Below are 21540 nucleotides of genomic sequence, written 5' to 3' on the forward strand. Positions count from 1 at the left end.
AGTTTAGTGACGCCATTGCGGAGGGGAAATGGCGAGGGGGGACAGAAGGGGGGAAAGTGCAGTCAAAGGAGGGAGGGAGGGTGTGGAGGAAGGATGGAAGGCAACATTTGTTGGGGAACTCGTGTACGCTGGTGTGAGTCCACGGGGGCCAGAGTGTTAGTTTACCCAGCTCCAGCTGCGAACTAATCCCTCCTGACTCCCACACACACGTCTGGGTAAAGAGGGGCACGGGAGTGAGTGGGCATTAACCCAACGTAAGCGGAGCAAGGCCGTTCCCAAGCCTGTTTAGATTTTTTGCTAAAGATTATCTGTATGAGGCACCTACGCTCAATGGAGAGAGACAGGACGGAGACGAGATCCAAACCTGGGACGTTACAATTAGGTTTTTGCCTAACACACACACACACACACACACACACACACACACACACACACAAACACTCTGTTGTGTTTACTAAGACAGCATGTAAGAAAGACCTGTCCCAGGTATTGGGTTATAGCCAAAGAATATGATCAACAGTCTTTATAGTTTTCAACAATTTCATAAATCTGGGATTTGTTTGATTTTCTGTTTTAATCCCAGCCATCAATCATTCTGTGAGACTACCTGCCACATGTTCTTGTTTTCAAATGACGTGCAGGATTTCAGTTTTTGGAAACAAACTCCCCTCAGCTTTTCTGCATGGGGAACATTCATGCAGGCGGAGTGAGTGAATAATTAAGTCAGTAATTTGACATGATGTGGTCATATTTATATAGGTTTACTTATGGGTTGGCCGTCATTAGTTGGAAGCAGGCGTTTGAGAGAGTGGGATATATGAAGCAGCAGGTTCTATGTTCAATATGTCATCATGAGGCAGGAATCCTCAAAGCAAGTCCACTAGCATTTACAGGGTAATAACAATGACATCATGCACTTTTCCCAGCAAACCCCCAAGACTCAGATTAGTTTGAGGCTGATTTGCCTTAAAATACTCGCATGCATGCACACACACACACACACACACACACGCGCACACACATAAACGTTCATACATACCAACACAAGCACACAACGCTCACATTTGTTCACTCACAGTTAACCACCATCGAACATAGCAGATCTACAAGCTCACCACATGGCGCAACTCAACGCTTTGTGAACTTGTAGATTGTCTGTTTTTGGCCAAGATATTTGGTCCAGAGGGAAATAGGTTAATGCAGGAAATAAATTAATGACATCTATCTATAGGCTTATTATAGCTTTCAAAAATCACGAAATCTCGGTGTGCATGCGTCCGTTAGTAATATTACGTCATTTTCCATCAGGCACAAATTACTGCACGTTGCTGGCATGGGGTCCTTCAACATCCAGAACAACACCACAGTGGGAGTAAAGGCATCTATAGTGAGAGAGAAACTTAAAACAAAATGCAAAAAGAAGGGAGGAATAAAAGTTTGGCTTGGGTGTGATTTAGTTAAAATGTGAATGAAGACAGCGGAGCGCGGGGCAGAGGGCTTGTTGTTACCATGGATATTATGGATACAGTCATAGCTACGTAACATCGGTGAACTCGACAGTGGTGCGTGCCATTGTTTGGTCAGGTCAGTTAAGAACGTATAGCCTATAGTATCCTATGTGCATCCCTGCGGTGCAGTCGGTGCAGTTAATATGATAAATAGGAGTCTATATAAATAATGCGGTTGGATAACGGATGGATAATGAACATGATCCCGTGACGAAAAAGTCCATCGTGCATCTCTACTGTGCGTGCGCACACACACACACACACACACACACACACACACACACACACACACACACACACACACACACACACACACACTCTCTCTCTCTCTCTATCTCTCTCCTTCTCCCCCACATTGTAGACTGGCAGCCTGTGTGCTTTTATCTTTGTACTGGGCAGTAGATGAGGACCATATGCAGTTCTAGTGTAATTATAGTGTGGTGAATTGGTAGGACAACAGACTGCTGCTCTAACGGAGCAGTAAATGCAGGTAAAGGCCCTTTATTAAGGAGGATCAGGTTACACTGATGTTGTCAGCTATAGACTGACTGACTGGGACCCATAGTTTGGCCCTGGGAGACGCAGTGTTTGTGTGCATGGATAGCTGTGTGCAGATGTCATGGATATGTCATTCTCGGAGCAGGCATTTACCTGTGTTGATTTGACAAGCATTACGCTCATGGGGACCGACACAGTGAACATGAGCTTGTGTGTGTGTGTGTGCGTGTGTGTGTGTGTGTGTGTGTGTGTGTGTGTGTGTGCGTGTGCGTGTGCGTGGGGAGGGGGTGTGTGTATAGGCACACATACATCATACATGTCTGAACGTTTGATTGAAATTGTGTTTGGGGCCCATAATGGACTTGGGCATGAGACCCTCTTCCAGTGCTATTTGAAGGGGAAAGGTCAATCTTTAACTTGTTTACATGTGGCCCTGTGATGTGGACTCCCCTGTGACACAGTTTTACCCCGCACCCTCCACACACACACACACACACACACACGCGCACACATATATCTCTACCCCTTGCCGCTGTATATCTGGGCCAAACTAGAGCTCGCTAGAATGATCCTGAGTTGAGTTTCTTATCATTCAGAACACCAGAGGGGTGGCGTTTACCATGAAGACTAACATGTAACCGGCTCGGACAAAAACAAGGCCACATTGAAAGTCAGTGCACTGTACATTTTTGTAATTCTCACCTGATATGGTCTGAATTGACCCTGTTGCGCTAAACCCAACCCACGTGGTAATCAGTGGAGCACAGCACAAACGGTGGGAATTACTTTACGAATCACCCACGTCTGAGACTTTCACTTGTGCAAGTTTATCCAACGGCGCAAGCCAAGCTCTCCATCAATGTCCACGGGTTTCATGGTCTGGGATTGCGACAGTTTGGAATTCTGTTTATTTATAGGCTTTTATTGCAGGGTTCGGTCAAAGGAAAGGAAACGGGGACATAAACTCCCGCCACAGTGGAGGGTTCTGGCGGTTCTGCGGTGCAGGGCGCGCGCCCTGGAGCGGAACAAATCCAGTCGCCTCGAAGAAATATAGACACATTTTAATCACTACAGGCATATCAATTGTGAGTGATTTCTCAACTTTCTCTCTCTCTCTCTCTCTCTCTCTCTCTCTCTCTCTCACTCTCCCCCCCCCCCCCATTCTTTGAAAGGAGTGCGGGACGTCCGCTTGCCCTTGTATTTTCTAATTTTTTATTGAGATAGACAATAGAAATGCTCAGGGGGAGGCAGTGTACGAGGAAACACAGGCAAAAGCATTATCAAATGGACCAGTATTTGGTTACATTTATACAATAGTTATAAATGGTTTATCCATGTTAAAGAAGTTAAAGTTCAATGTTCCAATAGTAATCATTGCTATTTGCTGCAGTATAGAGCGTCGCAGTCCCGCCCCCTAGGAAATGATTCCCCGTTCATTTTCCTCGTAGACATTTCAAAAAGTATTTATTTAATTACCATTTAAGCTCGAGTTGTGACAAACACAATTTTTCGTGCCGAACAAATAATTAGAAAGAAGAAAAACAACAAAAAAAGTGTTATAACCAGCGGTTTTTTTCTTCTTTCTAATTATTTGTTTGGCACGAAAATCTTTAACACTTTTTTTTTGTTGTTTTTCTTCTTTGTAATTATTTGTTTGGTCCAAAATATTGTGTTTGTTGTCATGATTTGTCACAACTCGAGTTGGCTTTGTATGAAGCTTAAAAGATTGCAACGCTCTATAGAGTGGCTGTTCAGTAACAGGGGTCTCCCCATCTCTCCAGCTCTTTAGTAAACATAAAATTCATTTTTAAGCCAATTTTGTTCAATCATTATCCTGTGTGAGTGTATGACATCTCTCTCCTAATTGTAAATAGCTTGAGGAACCAAATAGAACATGGCACGACTTCTCCATTGAACTCAATGGACCCTGTTCTTTTGTCGCCCGATTACTTTGAATGGTGTTCTCAAGCTCGATAAAACTGGTGTCCCAACCTGAAAATGTATGTTCTGTTTACTAAAGAGCTGGAGAGATGAAGAGACCGGCCTGTTACTTTAACACAATGTTACTCACACACATTTTAAGTTAGTTTAATGATCCTTTATTTTGTTTTAGTTTTTTGTCCCTTTGATGTTTGGACCTGATTAGACTGCTAGAATGACAAGGTGACCATGAATGCAATGACATTTCTGAAGAAAACCAGCAGTGCTGTAAAATGCTGAGTATTAATTTAACTCATAGAGCTTAAGAATGGTCCACGGTTAATACAAACTCCCAAGCATCTCACTTGGATGTGTTTGTGAGCTCATCATCCCCCCCCCCTCTCCCATTCACGCTACATCTATTATTTTTTGTGTTTCATCATGTTTTATGTGCAAATTAAGGAATATGAGACATCTCAATAGCCAGATATAATCTCTGACAGTTGGTCATTGTGATAACCACTGCTATAGTCATTATGATGGAGGGTCCAGATTGTCATTGTTGCTATTTTTCCACAAAGCACATTTATATTAGTCATGGAGGGGATGTATTCATGCAGGTGGTTATTTTACCATCACCATAAACCATACAGCCTATATAAGTGATATCATAAAGACAGTTGGATGGTGCTAAAAATGTTGGTTATGTGACTAGTTTATTTAATCAGGATTGTTTGGTGTGTGTGTGTGTGTGTGTGTGTGTGTGTGTGTGTGTGTGTGTGTGTGTGTGTGTGTGTGTGTGTGTGTGTGTGTGTGTGTGTGTGTGTGTGTGTGTGTGTGTGTGTGTGTGTGTGTGTGTGTGTGTGTGTGTGTGTGTGTGTGGATATGATGGAGAAGTGTTCAGCTCAGTGTTCAGAGTTCTGTTTGTGTTTATCACATTAAAGACCTGAGGCAGATTAGCTTCTGCATCAGTAGTTCTCACACTTTCAAGATTTAAAAACAATGTTCAAAAATAGCAGATGGACAAGCTTGCAGTTGCAACGTGGCCCGAAGTGACACACTGTGATCTTGCATAGCTGCTATTTTTGAATAGCCAACCATAAAATATCAAATGAGTGAGTACAATCTAATTAAGGCGCACCTGTATTCATAGCAGCAATAGCCTATCTACAAGCTCACAACGTGACGCATTGCAGTACATTGTGACCTTGCAGATCTGCTGTTTTCTTTTTTTTCTTTCTTTCTTTTTTTTGTAGAATTTTTTGAAAATGTAAATGAATAAATAACATTCTTTTTTTTTGCCTTTAATGACATGCCTAAAACACGGACACCAGGTGAAAGTGGTTAAACTATAGTTACATATACTATACTATATATATATATATATATATATATATATATAGTATACCATAGTACTGTATGGTATACAGTATATATATATATATATATATATATATATATATATATATATATATATATATACATACCAGTAAGACGCCTGATGGTGAGAAGTGACGAGGTCGCGTGCACACATCCGCCTCGTTGACGGCAGACTGCTGGGCGAGCACTGGCTCTTTGGCATGGGGGGTCAGATCAACATGGAATGAATTCTGTTCTGGCCATATAAGGAGCATGTCTTGATTGTACAGGGTTTGATGAGGTCAGATCAACACATGGAATGTCAACAGGTCAGCTCCATATATGCAGAACTCTAGTTTTCTCCAGCTGCCGGGCGCGGCTGCACTAATAACTTTGGGGCAGGTCTGACATATATCCATATATGGAGATCTAAGCGTGCCAAACGGTGTGCCTCGGCACACCGTTTGGGACCCACTGGTTCAGAGGTGAAGTTACAGCGAGGCAACATCTGCCATTAGCAGGTATTTATAAAGTGTCAAAACACAAAACATTGTAATACATTTTTAAATTAATTAATGTGAATGCAAGGCATCACCACGCAGTGTCTCCACCATGATCAGAACATCAGGTTCAGCTGCTCTCTGGTGCTTAATTTATATTCCATCGTACGGCGGCGTCACTCAACGAAAATAGCCGATCTACAAGCTCACAATGTGCCGCGATGTGACTCGCTGTGAACTTATAGATCTGCTGCTTTCTACGAAGTACAAACATTGAAACAAGGATGCAGAGAAACAAAGTGTAAGGAGAGAGAGGGGTGGGCTGGGGGGTAGAAAAAATAATTATGTGATCCAGGTGTGGCACTATGTGTGATAAACAGAGGATGCAGAATGTGCGACAGAACAAAGGATTAAGAGATAGATAAAGATAGACGTGTCAAACACTAGTGAGCGCCTTGCGTCTGTTGTTGTCTTTTGATGGTTATGACAGTTGTGATAATTACGAAAAGCTAAGTGGAATAAATTTACGAGACAAATCACGTGATCGCCGTGATTCCTTTGACAGCTTACATGCAAGTTCAGAAGAACTCACACATGCGCGCGCGCGCACACACACACACACACACACACACACACGCACACACACACACGTACGTACGCATGTACGTACACACACACACACACACACACACACATGCACGCAGGCAAGCACACATATTTGTATTACTACACTTGTGGGGACATCATCTGTTTATGACAGTGGTTTTATGAATGCCATTATTGCAATCATAACTCCCAATCAACCCCTGAACCTAACAGCTAAATGTGTAATCCTCCCATATAGGCTAATCTTAAACCAATCTGAATCTAATTCTTATTTCTCTTGTGAGGACCAAGAAAGTTGTCCTCACAATGTCACCCACGCACGCACACACACACACACACACACACACACACACACACACACACACACACACACACACACACACACACACAGAGGAAGCCTTATTTATTGGCTTGTTTTCTCTCATGAGTAGTATAGTATGGTAGCACACGTTATACTGTATGACCGAACTCAATGCACCATACCTCACATATGTATGATGTTTGCTGCCATAAGGAGTCCTTGTGCTATGAAGGTCTATTCACATGGGGTCTTGCAGGGGGGGGTTGCTGTGACCAGTGAATGTGACCTTTAGGGATAACTTTGTTTAGGAGATATCAAAATAGGCACTCAAGTGATCGCTGCAGCCAATCAGTGTGTTTGGTAATCCGATTCGGTGCTATCTGGGCTAGGGCTGGTGCCCTGATGTTGAACTGGTATATGGGTCTACATGAACTGGCATGTGTGTGTGTGTGTGTGTCAGTATAATACACACACACACACACGCACCCGCACACACACAAATGTTTGAACACGTGCACAGGCATTTGCGTAAAAGCTGACAGGGGGGCTGCATTCATCATCAATTATAGTTACTGGTAGTAAACTGGTGTCTGGGTGTACCTGACATGATGCGTTTCAACGGAAATATACATACATACTTTCAGTATTAAATGGCCATGAGTCCACGTGCACAGAATGCAGACATAAATGAACAAACACATGCGTACACATATGTACACAAGTGTACATATTCTCCCACTGTACGTTCAGTGCAGAGGCAGGAAGTGAGCAGTGGTTCCCAAACGTTCTAGCTCAAGACCCAAAAGAGAAATTACACGTTTGCCCGGGAGACAAACTAGTGAAGCAGATCTACTGCAACCTCACAATGGATCACTTTGCACTGTGTTGCAAGCTTGTAGATATGCTATTTACACTACTTCTAAAATGTTTTTCTTCTCTTGTAGATCTGCTATTTTCACTACTTTTTTTTATTTTTATATTATTTATTTAAGGAGGACAAATCTACAAATAAGATTTCTTATGTTGTCCATAGTTTTTTCATACATTTTTCATACAAAGACTAAACCACAAATAACTTAAAATAAAAATAATAATATAAAAATCAATTGGGAGAGATAAAAAGTTGTTTACATAAAAGGTCAAATACATGAGACATGAGAGAGTAGATGAAGTTGTGAGCATTAATTTAAAAAATGAATAAGGCACATGATTAAGGCAGTATTTTTAGTCATTCAGTCCTTGCCTCTACAACATTTGGTCGCAAAGGTGTTACATATTTAACGCAATTACACCAAAACTTAATAAACTTCTCCTTCTGCAGCCTATTTTCACTACTTCTGAAACGCTTTTTGCTCCGCGACCCACACACAGTTGACGGTTCCCGCTCCACTGTTTGGGAACCAGTGGTCTAGAAGGAACACGGGGGGCTGCTGGAGAGGCCTGGTCCTGCTGTCACCTTCAAAATGACAGAGAAGTGTCACTTTCACCCTCGCTAGATCCTGTGGTGCGTGCACTCGCACCGCAGGTGTTACCGGTGGCCATGTGTTTTTGCAGGGTGAGAAATTAACACCAGCCACCGGCCAAAATACCTGGTAAATGTTGTGTGTGACCTGCGGGTTTTCCAACTTTTAACAGGTGGTAAAGAGAAAGCACTGCTGGACTGTCGAGGTGCATGGCGAAGTGGATAGTTTTCAAAAACAAAATGGAAACAAGAAATTCCGAAAAAGGGAGGGCCACAGCATTCAAGTCTGGCGAAGATAAAGTCGTTGGGAAAATAATCTAAAATGTAAAGATAGTTTGTTCAAGGCACCCAACACAGATTACACAAAAAGATTAAAAGCACACATAATTGAACAGGTAAAAAACATGGCAACATGTTTCGGCCTCATCAGGGCAAATGTCTTTACACAGCGTTAGTTTAACTCTGAGAGTGAACAAATGGAACCAAATGGACCCGTAATTGTCCATATGGTTACATCTCTCTGTATACTCTCAGAATTATAACTGGATATATTTCCACTGAGGATTGTCCATGCAACTTTCTATACAGTTCTTGTAAAACTAGGCCTTCAAAAAGTCCACTTTTACACTGTATTTAGCAGGAATAACAACACATCTATGTCAATACTATATCAATAACAATCTTACAGTATGGGCATTGAATATCTGAACAGGGCCTTTGTTTCAGTAGTGTAACACATTGTGGACGCACACTGTTCGTATACGCGGCCGTAATGTATTATCAATCCTGCAAACTGTCAAGTGCTGATCCTCTTAGCCATCTAGTCAGAGACTACGTATATGGTTTAATTCATATTGCACATTGCTCGATGACAGCAACTGTTTTTCGTTGAGCAACACAGTCGAGCGACTGTCATCATTTATTGGAGGTTTGACGTGCATCCAAGTATCTCTATGAGTGTAACTGATGTGTACACTGTACGCCTTTGCACATTTGACCAATGGTGATACTAAATTACTTTACCACTAATCTGCACATCCTCCATTGCTGGGGGTTTTATCGTTTATCGTTACCTGTTCTGTAACTTTTATTATTTATTATCATTTTTATCCTATGATTTTGTTGGGGAGAGCCTGACCTCATGCTTCCTTCAATGCATGAGCGTCCAAGCCACTTCTTTTCACCATGCAGGGGGGAGTTTCCGCGGTTGGACGTACTGTAACGTGTGGAAGGAACATTATTATTCCAACCAGATCCTTTCCCGTCCATCAGGCCCCGGCTGGCCAGGGGGAGACAGTTTAGAGACCACGATTACTGCATGTTTTTGTGAGGGTACCTATCCTAGGGGGACACGAGGAGAACATGCAAACTCCACACAGAAAGGCCCTTTCGCCAACCCCACTTAGGGTATGGGCACTGATGACACGGAGGAGAGAACACACACCCAGCGCCCACAGTGTCCCGACTCCCCAGTGGGAATCGAACCCCATAACCACTGGTCACGTAATGTGACTTGAACTAATGATATACTGTATATTTTCCATGTGTTTAATAATAATTGGGAACATGCGCTGTCGTAGTGTTCCCTGGCACCTGCTGCTTGATCAACAGAGAAGTAACTTGTAGGACCATGCAGTCACTGCCACTACCCTAGAGGAAAGCTCCTATAGGACCACAACAAAACACTATACTTCATTCACAACAACGTATAAATTAACCCTAATTCCGTCCCGGGACACCACTATAACCTATACTTTGTCGACACGGGTCCTCAGGAGTTTGATACTTTGCCATCTCCTTTTTTCCCACCCTCTACACACCATCTCTTCACCAAAAATACAGATCTTGTAGATCTGTTATTTTAAGCGAATCTTTGCCTATTTTTGCCATAATTATGTTGTTGGTTGCAAATTTACCACCAGACCATAAAATACTATATGAGACCATTCACATGCCCAGCCCACCTCACACCCATACCCAGGGAGAGATGAATCTTCACACCTTCTATGCAGACCCCCCTCCCCCTCCCGTCCCCTCCCCTCCATATCTTTCGCTCTTTGTTTCCACCCCTCTTCATTTTTACTCCCCTCCTCTCTCCTCTCATCCTCCCTCCCATCCTCACTCACTCCCCCCTCCCTTTCCTTCCTCGCTACCCTATACTCTGCTCTTTCTTTCTCCTCTCCTCTTTCTATCTCCCTCACCCTCCACCTCTCTTCCTTGGCTCTCTCTCTCTATTTTTCTCACTATCTCCCCCTCTCTCTCTCTCTGTCTGAGGTGCTGATCAATTCACAGTCTCCCTGGGAGGTGTGAGACTACCCCCCGCCCCCACCCCCGTGTGATTGGATGACATGTGACACACCTCACCCCTCACTTCTCTCTCACCCTTCAGACGAGAGGAGAGGAGAGTGGAGGGGAAGCGAAGAGAGGAGCGGAGACTATCATCCTCATCTGTCTCCCTTCCTCCTGGGGTCTGCTCGGTCCATGTAATGTTGACCTGCTGGATGGAATCACACCATTCTCCCCTCCTTGCATCCCTCCCTCCCTGGTTTCACTCTCTCCTCTTCCTCTCGCTCTAAGGCCCTATCTCAGCAAAAGTGTCTGCAATGCCATTAGCACACCTGAAATAATAGCACTGGTGACAAATGCCGGGAAGAGAGGTTCATGCACCGTACGAGAGAGAGAGAGAGTGAGACAGAGAGAGGAGCAAGGACGGAAAACTATGGGGAGACGGAGGCAGAAAAGACAGAGAACAGGAAGGAATGACAGGGGAAGTGCGTGCGCGTGTGTGATGTGGATTAATGAGTTCTCTCTGTCCACTGCAAAAATGAGTGACAATTTAACTCAGAAAGTGTAAAAAAGAATGTCATGGGTGCATTTCTTATGATTTCAGAGTCAAATTAATACTTTGTATTTTCCTGTGTGGTTTTAGCTCAGCCTTGCTTGTGAGAGGACCTATTAAAGTGGAGTCTGTGACCTCATGACCAGCAGCACAATGTGAAAATTGACTGGCTCCATTCAACTCTGTTATTATAGGCCTCCATTCTGCATGTGCGTATATGTGCGATGTGCGTGCGTCCGTGCATGCATGTGCATGTGTGCTCTTGTAATCTATGCATGTCTGTATAGATAGACTGTGTGTGTGTGTGTGTGTGTGTGTGTGTGTGTGTGTGTGTGTGTGTGTGTGTGTGTGTGTGTGTGTGTGTGTGTGTGTGTGTGTGTGTGTGTGTGTGTGTGTGTGTGTGTGTGTGTGTGTGTGTGTGTGTGTGTGTGTGTGTGTGTGTGTGTGTGTGTGTGTGTGTGTGTGTGTGTGTGTGTGTGCGCGCGCGCGTGCGTGTGTCTCTGTATGTGCGTGCGTGCTTGCATGCAATGCTGTGCGTACATGCTTACCTGCATGCATGTGCGTGCGTGTGTGTGAATGTGTGTGGGCTATGTGTGCATCTAATTTCACAGTTCTCGCCACGGTAAAGCAGATGTTCATCACATATGTACTCTATAGGTGCTGTGATCTCCCACAGGAGATCAGGTAAAAGTGTGGAGAATAATATGCTTGCAGGTACACATGCAACTTCTCACTTCATGTAAAAATAACCTCTTCAAGGTATAGGACCTTTTTCAATCTGCTTTAGCACCATAACCCACAAACACCTTCTAGTTAATATGATATTATAATGAGTGGCGAGCTCTACATGCTCACAACGCATCGCAGTGCAAGGCGCTGTGAGCTTGTAGATCTGCTATTTTCAATGAGCAACTCTGTCGTACGACAAAGTATGAATCAGCCTTATAGCACTGTTTGAAACCCTCAATATTGTACATACTACTTCAGCACTTTACTATTTATTCCCCAGCATGATATATTAGAGAGAGACATGCAGCGTTTTAATTCTGTGGTATAAATGTAGGCATATTCATAAAAGCCTTTGTTGTAGCAGAACTGGAATGTGGAATGCATAAAACATATGTAAACAGTGCGGCTGTAATATTTGTATATTATAGCATACAATGACATATTTACATTTAAGACCATTAAATGTAAGACCATTAGGATTCCTGACAAATTATAAGCAGATACATTAATGTGGGCCTGCTGCTAAACTGAAAATAGCTTGTTTGGGAGTCTCATTTTAGGAATCAAACTCACAAAGATCAGTAAAAGAGACTATATTTAGATGAAGGAAAACTCTAAATCTTAAATCTGCTATAGGGGTTTGACTTATTAAGGCTTAAACTATACAAATGTCGGTGTATAATTCGTTTCACCTCTCATTCCATTAGATGTAATTTCCTGGGACTCCAGTAGAAGGCGCAAATGATTAAGGCTTAATCCATGTTGGGCGAGAGCAGCAAAGTAACATTTAAGCCAAGTTGTGTGTTGTGTAGTGTAGTGTAGTGTATAGTGTACTGTACACACACACACACACACACACACACACACACACACACACACACGCACACACACACACACACACACACACACACACACAGTCTTGAGAACTTAATGCTCAGACATTACATTGTTTCGCTAGATATGTTATTGATTGGCTTCGTCATTTTAGATTAAAATTGGGCTCAATCATGTCACTGTCGGTGTCATTACTTCAGTCACTACTATATTAGGTCATAAGCATACACGTCCGTTCTATTTTAACTCCGTGTAGTTATTCCCTGGGGGTGTTGGGCCGTCAAGCTGTGTTAATAGATATTTGTAGCAAGGCCACTGTAGCTGCCCGTTATCGATACATGAATTACCCATGCAGGTGTCCCTTTCAAACAATTGCTCGCAGAAACAGCTTCCTTTATATGCTACCTGAAGGGAAGAAGAAAGGAAGGGGGAAAAAGTGATATAATCGTGCACCACGTTTTTAAAATAGGCCTAGTTGGATGCAATAAATGACTGTGATTATTTAGGCCTAAGACTGTGTTAATTAACAACAAATGATTGTGCAGACTCAGAGACACTATAGGCTATAGGGCCGTATAGGCCTAACCTATTCTAAATACATTTTACAAGCTGAAACAAAACAAACTCATAGCTTTAATACATTTTAAAACGCACACCGGCGTGTCCTTGAAAAATAAATCAACAAAAGAAAAACAAATTGCTGTCATTCCACAAGAATACGCCCCCTTATCGAAGAAAAAAAAAGCCGCCTTCTTTCTGTATCAAAGCACATGATAGCCCACTTAATAGAGTATAATGAAACGGCGTGGGTTACTCGGTGATGCGATAATATGCCGCTAGTTTAAATGTAGGCTAATTGAATAAACTGAGGAAAAAAGAAAGGAAGAAAAGGAAAAAAATAAAAACCTTAGTCGTGTTAACGTAGGTAGATCTATCTTTCTAGTGCAAACTTTGTAGAGGAGTGACAGAAAACAGAGCTCTGGCCCCTTTGCAGATCCCAACACGTTTGGGCGCATAGCTGCAGGGGCTGTAAAAAAAAGTTTGACCCCAGTTTGACTCCTGAACCGCAGGCCTGCCAGTTGCTCTCAGTACTTGTAACACGCACAGACAACAACCATTATTGGCAATCACTAATATATAAGGCAAGGGCAATCGGACTATCACTGATTTAATTATGGGGTTAAAAACTCCGGGCTGGTCTTATTTAAAGCAATCAAATAGGCTATAAATAAATAAAGGTTTTTATTGGTGAGACTGGATATTTGTCACCTATCTTTAAACTCTATAGCTATTTAAAAAGTTGGAAGGTTTAAAATATAATTTGTGGAGAGAATAAATTAGGCTCTAGATATATTATCTCCGCATTATTGTCTATGCCAATGCGATTTAATTTATCATAACATATAGAGTATAGCCCATCCATGAGTAATTATAGTTTGAAGAACTACTTTTTACAACTTTTCCCTGTCTTTTTTCTTTCTTTCTTTTTTAACGTTTAGGCCATATTTAATAGGCGAACAATTTTTTTTATTTGAGAAGTCAACGCGCATATATAGGCCATCTATCACATTGCAGTTTGAATATGTTTTTTCCCAGGCTTCTGTCAGTGGAAATGCAGCCGTTTGAAAGTAATACCTATAGCATTTATTATAAGGACTCAAGGCATTATCGTCCAGGCAAAGCGGATTAAACAGAAATTATGGTATTTAGCCCCCTCTTTCAGGACACTAAAATGCACTGACCCTCACGAAAACGCTGCCTAAAGAGTGAAAGTGGTGGTCTACTACCTCTTTATAGCAGCTAATTGAAGCATCTTAATTACTTTATAATGCTATTCTTGTTCTTTTACAGTGGACGGGCGCCGCACGTTAATTTAGTCTAGTTGCTTTGCAATGAGTCATTAATTTAGCTATTAGTCCTACTTTTAAGTTTGACCCAAAACTAATGTCAATATTAGGCTACAGCTATTATAATATATAAGCCTACTATTTAAAGAAGCGTTAATTTGTCAAAAACAGAATCACATATTAGACTAAACCTCAAAACAAACATTGGGTTAAAACAAAGTCAATTTAGCATTACCAAATAGGCCTATTGTATAATTCTTACTATAATATTCAGGTTTGGTTGTCATTATATATTGCCTATATGGCTACACAATAAGAAAAAGTGGAGCCTTATTCTATACTTACCCCCGCATTATTCCAAAAATGATGAATTGAAAAATTAAATCAAATAAATACGTCGTCCATCAATCGGTCTGTTAAAAGACTTAACTCTATCAAACTTAATTGAGTCGGTTTCGCCGTTATCTCGGGATTAATTCCGTGCGTGTGTCGTGGCTCCGTGGCTTTCCCACCGAGCGCGTCGGGTCGTCTGCCCCGAGAGCCTCTCCGGCCGGTGTGGGGGGATTTAATAGTGATTTCATGCCTGTAAAACCTGGTCCGCTGGATCCCACCTCACCACCGGGGAATCGCTGAATGTGTGAAGCCTATATTATCTGTTATGACACTGTTGCTGCTGGCACCGGGGCATTATGATCGATGACAGACGCTACTCGGGCAAACTTCAAACACCTTGTCACCGGGAACATTTGGAGTAACACGTTATGAGTAGCGACGGCTTATGGCATAATCAGGCGATAGTGCTCTTGCCCGCATGCATGCACTCTTTTCTCGCCGTGAAGTGATGAGAAGAATTAACTGCACTTATACATTTCCCCCAAAGAGCAGATTAAAGGTCATTTTAGATACATGTGAATCAAATTAATGAAATAGTGGATATAGATATCACATGATGTGATATCTATATCCACTATTTCATTAATTTGATTAATTTGAACGATGAAAGAAAAGTTTCCATTCCACATGAATTTCTCATTAATATTATTTGACCCATCTTATATAGGGCTATATGCAGCCACAAACTGTTGGGGCTGCATAGGGCAATAACAGTTTTATTGTAGAAGTGCATCATGTTTGAGGAGAAACGCCTGTTCCAAGAGGGAAAGGTTAGCAGTTTCTCAAGCAAATCAGGGGATGACGGTGGTTTGGTGATTTGTTTTATCAAAGTAGACTATGTGAGCGCATTTATAAACTGTAATTAAGGAATGTGAAAAATTAGTGCATGGAGCGTCAGAGAGGAGAGAAGAGAAGAGAAGAGAAGAGAAGAGAAGAGAAGAGAAGAGAAGAGAAGAGAAGAGAAGAGAAGAGAAGAGACAAATAACTAATTTTGGCAAATGTGTATAGGCTAGGCTATAGGAACTATAACACAATACAAAAGACGTGTTTTCCATTTGCGAGCAATGTTTTTGTTTTGCGCCTCCTTGCCAATGTGGCCTCGAACCGATCAATCATCTGAGAATTGATCACGTTGAGAACCAATAGGGGGCTCCCATCGCTGCGCACCGCTTTCATTGGACATCCATGTCAGACTGCGAGAGCGTGCTGTTTCTGGAGCGGCCCATTCGCCGGTTGGTGTGGGGAGATGAGGGACGGAGGGCACAGCACGAATGCCGTTCTCCTAACAGGAACGCTCCATGTTTTGTTTTTGAACTTTTGCTTCATATATCAGAGTAAACCGTTTGGTTGAACGGCGTTGTTGAGATTGATTGTTTTCACGAAATGCCCCGAATTGTAAAGCCATCAAAGACATGCATGCAACTCTCCCACCCAAGTTGACAAAAGTGATCAATTTAGCAGCCTTAACTCCGCTCTGTCCACTCTATCTAATGCATCCCATACACTTTGCAACGCAAATCACACACCTTATATAGTCTAACGCAAATGACAGGCAGTCTATATAGCCTATCTATAACATATGGAAATATAGTCCTAATGACCCATGGCCCTTTCCAGATTCCATCAAAACTGATTGATCATATAACAGAACAGAGGATCTAATCTATTAGAAACTATCTTGGTGATGTTACTTTATGGCCAAGCAGCTTAATAGTTTTAGACAAAATTGTATCTTTATTCTCAAGAGAGTGACAGCTAAAATATACCTTTCTTACTAGGCTATAAGACAACCACAGCTTTATATATAATTCAAAATCACTGACCTGCGTATACATATAGATCATAGATGGATTGTGTTATTACAATTCCAAATGAGCTAATTCAATTATACGCTGTTTACAAGCCGAAAAGTGGATGCTGGTATCGCCGATCAGACAAAATATAGCAGCCCTATATATTTTATAACACAATATATCAGGCGTCCCGCAAAAAAAACCCGCTCCGTGTTTAATATTAATAATACTAATCATAATAATAAAGCATAGGGCCTATCTGTCGATATACGTTTACGGAGATCTGTCGACATTATAGTAGTTGAGTAGGTATTCGCTAGCATATCCCAGTGCCATATACTACGCTGACTGGAGCTCAGCTTGCATTGCATATGAGTCCCTCCTCCGCGCAGCCCCCCTCCACTCGGAGCGACTTGATGCAGTCCATTGTGTAAGACACGACCTGTTATGGCCACCACTACTTCCGGGTTTCAGCAGTCTGGTCCAGATCCACTCGTCAGCCGCGCTCCGCTCAACACACATTCATTGTACACACACACACACGCACACACACACGCGCGCGCACACACACACGCACACACACATACACATATACACACACACACACACACACACACACGCACACCACGACACGACGGCCAGGCGGCTTCACATTCACACACTGCATCGATCGTGGCTCCTTTAAGAAATACTAAGCCAGAATTATCACCCCACCTCCTCTTCATCTCCTATAGACGCTTTTGCATAAAAAATCAACTCGGGAGCCGAGAGTGATCAAAGAAACGAGAGAGAGAGCTTCATTTTTTTTTACTGTGATTTCACTATTAACATTTAGGTGTGCGATCCTGGTTGGAGGCGCGCGTCGGACCATCATTCATTTGGTACTTTGACAAGCCTCGCGCTTGATTGACAGGCGGAGTGGCAAAAAGCCATGAGAGTCGCTGGTTTTGTTTGAGGGGTATTTTCATCCTACTTTTGGAAAAGGAGACTGGTGCTCTCGCCCCGTCGCCGCGGCCGTCCCGAGGATAGCAGAGGACCTATTCGCCGTGCCTGGGCTAAACTTGAGCAAGAAGAAGGGGGCTGGCTTCACCGTTCCCTGGAAAGACATACGGATTCTGTTGCGAGATCTCCCCATTTGGAATTTGCGTGCTCGTTTTCTTCTTCACCCTGGCCTCAGAGGGGATATATCTAAACTGAAAAGAAGACGAGGGAGTAAGGAGGGTTATGGCGCAACGGGTACGTAGGCTATCCCCCCCCAAAAAAAGTTTCTGTAACTCTACTGTGCTAGAATGCAAGTCCGCACTGTAACGTGGCTAATGACATACGGCTCACGGTGAAACTTTCTCCCGTCTTCCCCGCGCACGCAGGAGACACATTTTCGTGTTTTGCATCTGCTCTCGATATTACGCACGGACACATGCACTCATTTGATCAACAGTCGGCCGACTATGGGACGTTGGAAGTGTGATCATATATCTGCTATTTTTCAAATTGGTTATGACAGGCCGGTTACTGGAAGCGAAATGGGGAGGGCACGGAGGCTATAAACAAATCTCCAAATTTCTCCTAAAGTTGATTTATAAAGCCAGCATCAAGATTTGAGTTCGGACCTCTTAGTTGTTTTTTAATAAAAAATAAAACTTACACACGAGGTGTTCCTGTGGGCCTAATGCAAATGTTACCATCAGTTGTAGCTATCATAAATTCGTATAGCCTACACTTAATTCCGAAATGTATATAGGAAACATGGAATATTAGCATAATGCCATTGAGGTACCTTTTTAATAATGAGGTGATGACAAATGCTTTGATTCATACACTCAGGGACCACTCTATGGTGGGGTTGCCGAAGCCGGGATCTTATAGTAAACATTGTAAAAGCAGATCTTGACGCATAGGTTATAGGCAACATTTAAACTGGATATAGTTTGGCACAATTCACGGTACCATGCTGTGACTTTGCACCTCTCTGGGTTTGAGGTCGAAATGTTAGGGTTTTAAGACAAGTGATAATGCCCCTTTCTCACTTTCACCGACATTACTTTGACACTTTCAAAGGAGCACTATTAATAATTAAAGCAACTAATTTGTCTAATAAGCACATCACAGATAAACAATAGGCACTTTGGGGTTTGGCCTGGTTAATATTTTGTTTATACATTTAAGCAAAGCAATCAAGCGTTTAACAACAGCAGTCATTTAGTGGTGTGAACATGGAGATAACTATATGCCTTTTTAACTCAGAATTAACACTTTTCAGGAAAAGTTTATGGTAGCCTATGTAAGTAACCTAACACTAATTAACATAATTTGAAAAAAACAGCACACATATTTAATTGAGTTTGTTGCATACATGAACCAGTGCACTTTAAATAACATGCAAATTACCTTTCTATGAAAGTAGAAAACATTGCAATTACGAGGGCATTTGTTGTATGCGTATTGAATAATTATGCTGGCCGCCAATGCTTAAAAAAAGTAGGCTAATCACTTTAGCACTATATACTTATTTGATTTGCAGCTGGGAAATATTAGAACGCAATTATACACAATTAGTAACAACAATTTTCAGCCGCGTAGAAAGAGCACTTTTTTACAAGGACCAAAACGAGCAACTTCTTAATTATCCTGGTTCCTCCATCTTCCCAGTGCAGTGCAGGGAGCTAGGCTAGCTTATCCCTTTATGGGTTCCCACAAGCAATATTGTCACGCAGCCCTGAAACTAAAATAAATAAAATAACCATTCACTTCTGGACACGCGTGTTTGTTGTGTGCACGCAGTACGAAGACTTGCCCCACTACGGGATGGACGGGGTGGGCATCCCGACCACCATGTACGGAGACCCGCACGGCGCCAGGTCCATGCAGGCGGTGCACCTGAACCACGGACCCCAGCTGCACTCGCACCAGTACCCGCACAGCGCCCACTCGAACGCCATGCCGCCGAGCATGGGCTCCTCGGTCAACGACGCTCTCAAGAGAGATAAAGACTCGATATACGGGTAGGTTGGCAGAGCCTCAGCAATGCATGCCTCGTCTGGTGGATTCTAGCCCGGGCTGTTACTGAAAGTTAGCCGTGGCTCCACGCAGGCCTCGAGGGACACGCAGGGGAAATTACGAGCGACAGAGAGCTGCAGGGAGAGATAGGGTGCGAAGTGAGAGAAAGTGAGCGACTGTCTACTGTTTGCTATAGCGTTAACTTCGCACCGTTCAGATATAGTCTATATCTTTTATGCATTTGGTATATTTTATAACAATGAAGTTAGACGTATGTATGGCTAATGTTGACCATGTATTTCCGTTTAGGAAGCACTCGAGAAAATGTGAGAGACGTGGAAATAAACATTTAAAATCAGTTTTCAAACGACCGTAAAATATTGCAATAATAGCCTATCTGAATAGCCATTTTAAATATATTATTCAATATTATTGTTATTATTATTATTTTTATGTAGGCTACAGCAAGGAATATTTGTCAAGGGAATTGGCCATTTACCTATAGCCTACTTATTAATACAATTTAGCTAATTCAGTTGTCTAAAGTTACAATTGCTTTTATACATGCCTTCATTATTAGTTGAGGAGGAATTAGAAAATAATTGTGCGTCATGTCTTATAGACTAGAGCCAATTAAATTCATATAAAGGATTAGGGTCTGTTCAGAAGAAAATACTAGGTATGCTTGTCATATATTAATTTAGAGGAGTTAATTAAAATTCCCAAGCATGCTGTTAGCACGGTGACTGAACATGACACAAATAATTTGACCACCTCACAGTCTCACACACCACGCTGCCTGCTGCACCACAGCCTATACTTGTAGAACTTTTGAGTGCGCCATATTTTCCCCTCAAGTTTATCACGAGGAGGAAGGATACAAAACACACCTCCATACATTTACACGCACGACTTGTAAACGTGATTAAAATGGAACAAACAAAAAAAAGAATAAAATGTGCATAGGCCTACTTGGTTTTCAAAGACAAAGGCACGCTTGTGTGCCTATACGTGAACACAACACAAGAAAGCCGCCTGAACGATCTCTAAAGGCTTTTATGTTGTTAGGCGTGCATAGATTGAATCACAGAAGTCGTGCCCGCTGTTTCCCCAGCGTTTCTCTTAAGCTTCCCTGCATAATATAATAATAACATACGCTGCAGCCAGTCCCCATGGGCGCGTTGTTTGAGAGTAGCATGACTGGCTAAACCTAGCCTGGAGTAAGCTTGACCCCGGCGCTGTTCTCTCTGGTGACATTTGCTATTGTATGTTTTTGCGTTCCCAGGCACCCTCTGTTCCCCTTGCTTGCACTGATTTTTGAGAAATGTGAATTAGCGACTTGCACTCCCAGAGAACCCGGGGTGGCGGGAGGTGACGTTTGTTCATCGGAATCTTTCAATGAAGACATAGCAGTGTTTGCAAAACAGGTCAGAAAAGTTTGATTTTTTAAAATATTAATAGCCTATTACTAGTAATGATAATAATAATAACAATAACACGTGGGCTGTAAATGAGCCCTTTGCATGCATGACAAAGTATGGACACAACTTTTGTGCATAAAGATGAATTATGTTCCCTTTATATAGTGTTATATAGTGTAATATGACTTTTTGTTTTTCCATACCATTTTTAAAAGTTAACTATTTTTGCTTTTAGATTCGGGCAGAAAAGCCCCTATTTTCATCGAATCCAGAATTGGATAATCTGGTAAGCTAAAACACACACACACACACACACACACACACACACACACACACACACACACACACACACACACACACACACACACACACATACACACATTATTATATATATATCCCTATCCCATGTATAGTCCAATGAGTGCAATTTTTCTTAGCTCACGTAGATTGTGTCCTCTTCTGTATATGTATCTTGACGTGTGCCCATATTTTGTCTATGGTCTTGAGTTTAAGTATAAGAGAGGCTGATTGGT

The 21540-nt window shown here is 42.2% G+C and overlaps 1 pseudogene across 1 annotated transcript in view; it reads left to right on the forward strand.

Moving 5' to 3' along the window:
• Positions 1–17077: 17077 nt before the first annotated feature.
• The window catches only part of LOC310865664 (homeobox protein Meis1-like), a 53613-nt pseudogene continuing 49150 nt past the window's right edge, over positions 17078–21540 (forward strand). The window contains exons 1-4 of the transcript XR_014571062.1: positions 17078–17825; positions 19371–19591; positions 20872–21013; positions 21243–21293. The product of XR_014571062.1 is annotated as a homeobox protein Meis1-like (transcript). The remainder of the gene's footprint in view (positions 17826–19370; positions 19592–20871; positions 21014–21242; positions 21294–21540) is intronic.

Source organism: Protomyctophum parallelum (genome assembly GCF_964188405.1).
Source record: "Protomyctophum parallelum genome assembly, chromosome: 10".
Classification (NCBI taxonomy): domain Eukaryota; kingdom Metazoa; phylum Chordata; class Actinopteri; order Myctophiformes; family Myctophidae; genus Protomyctophum; species Protomyctophum parallelum.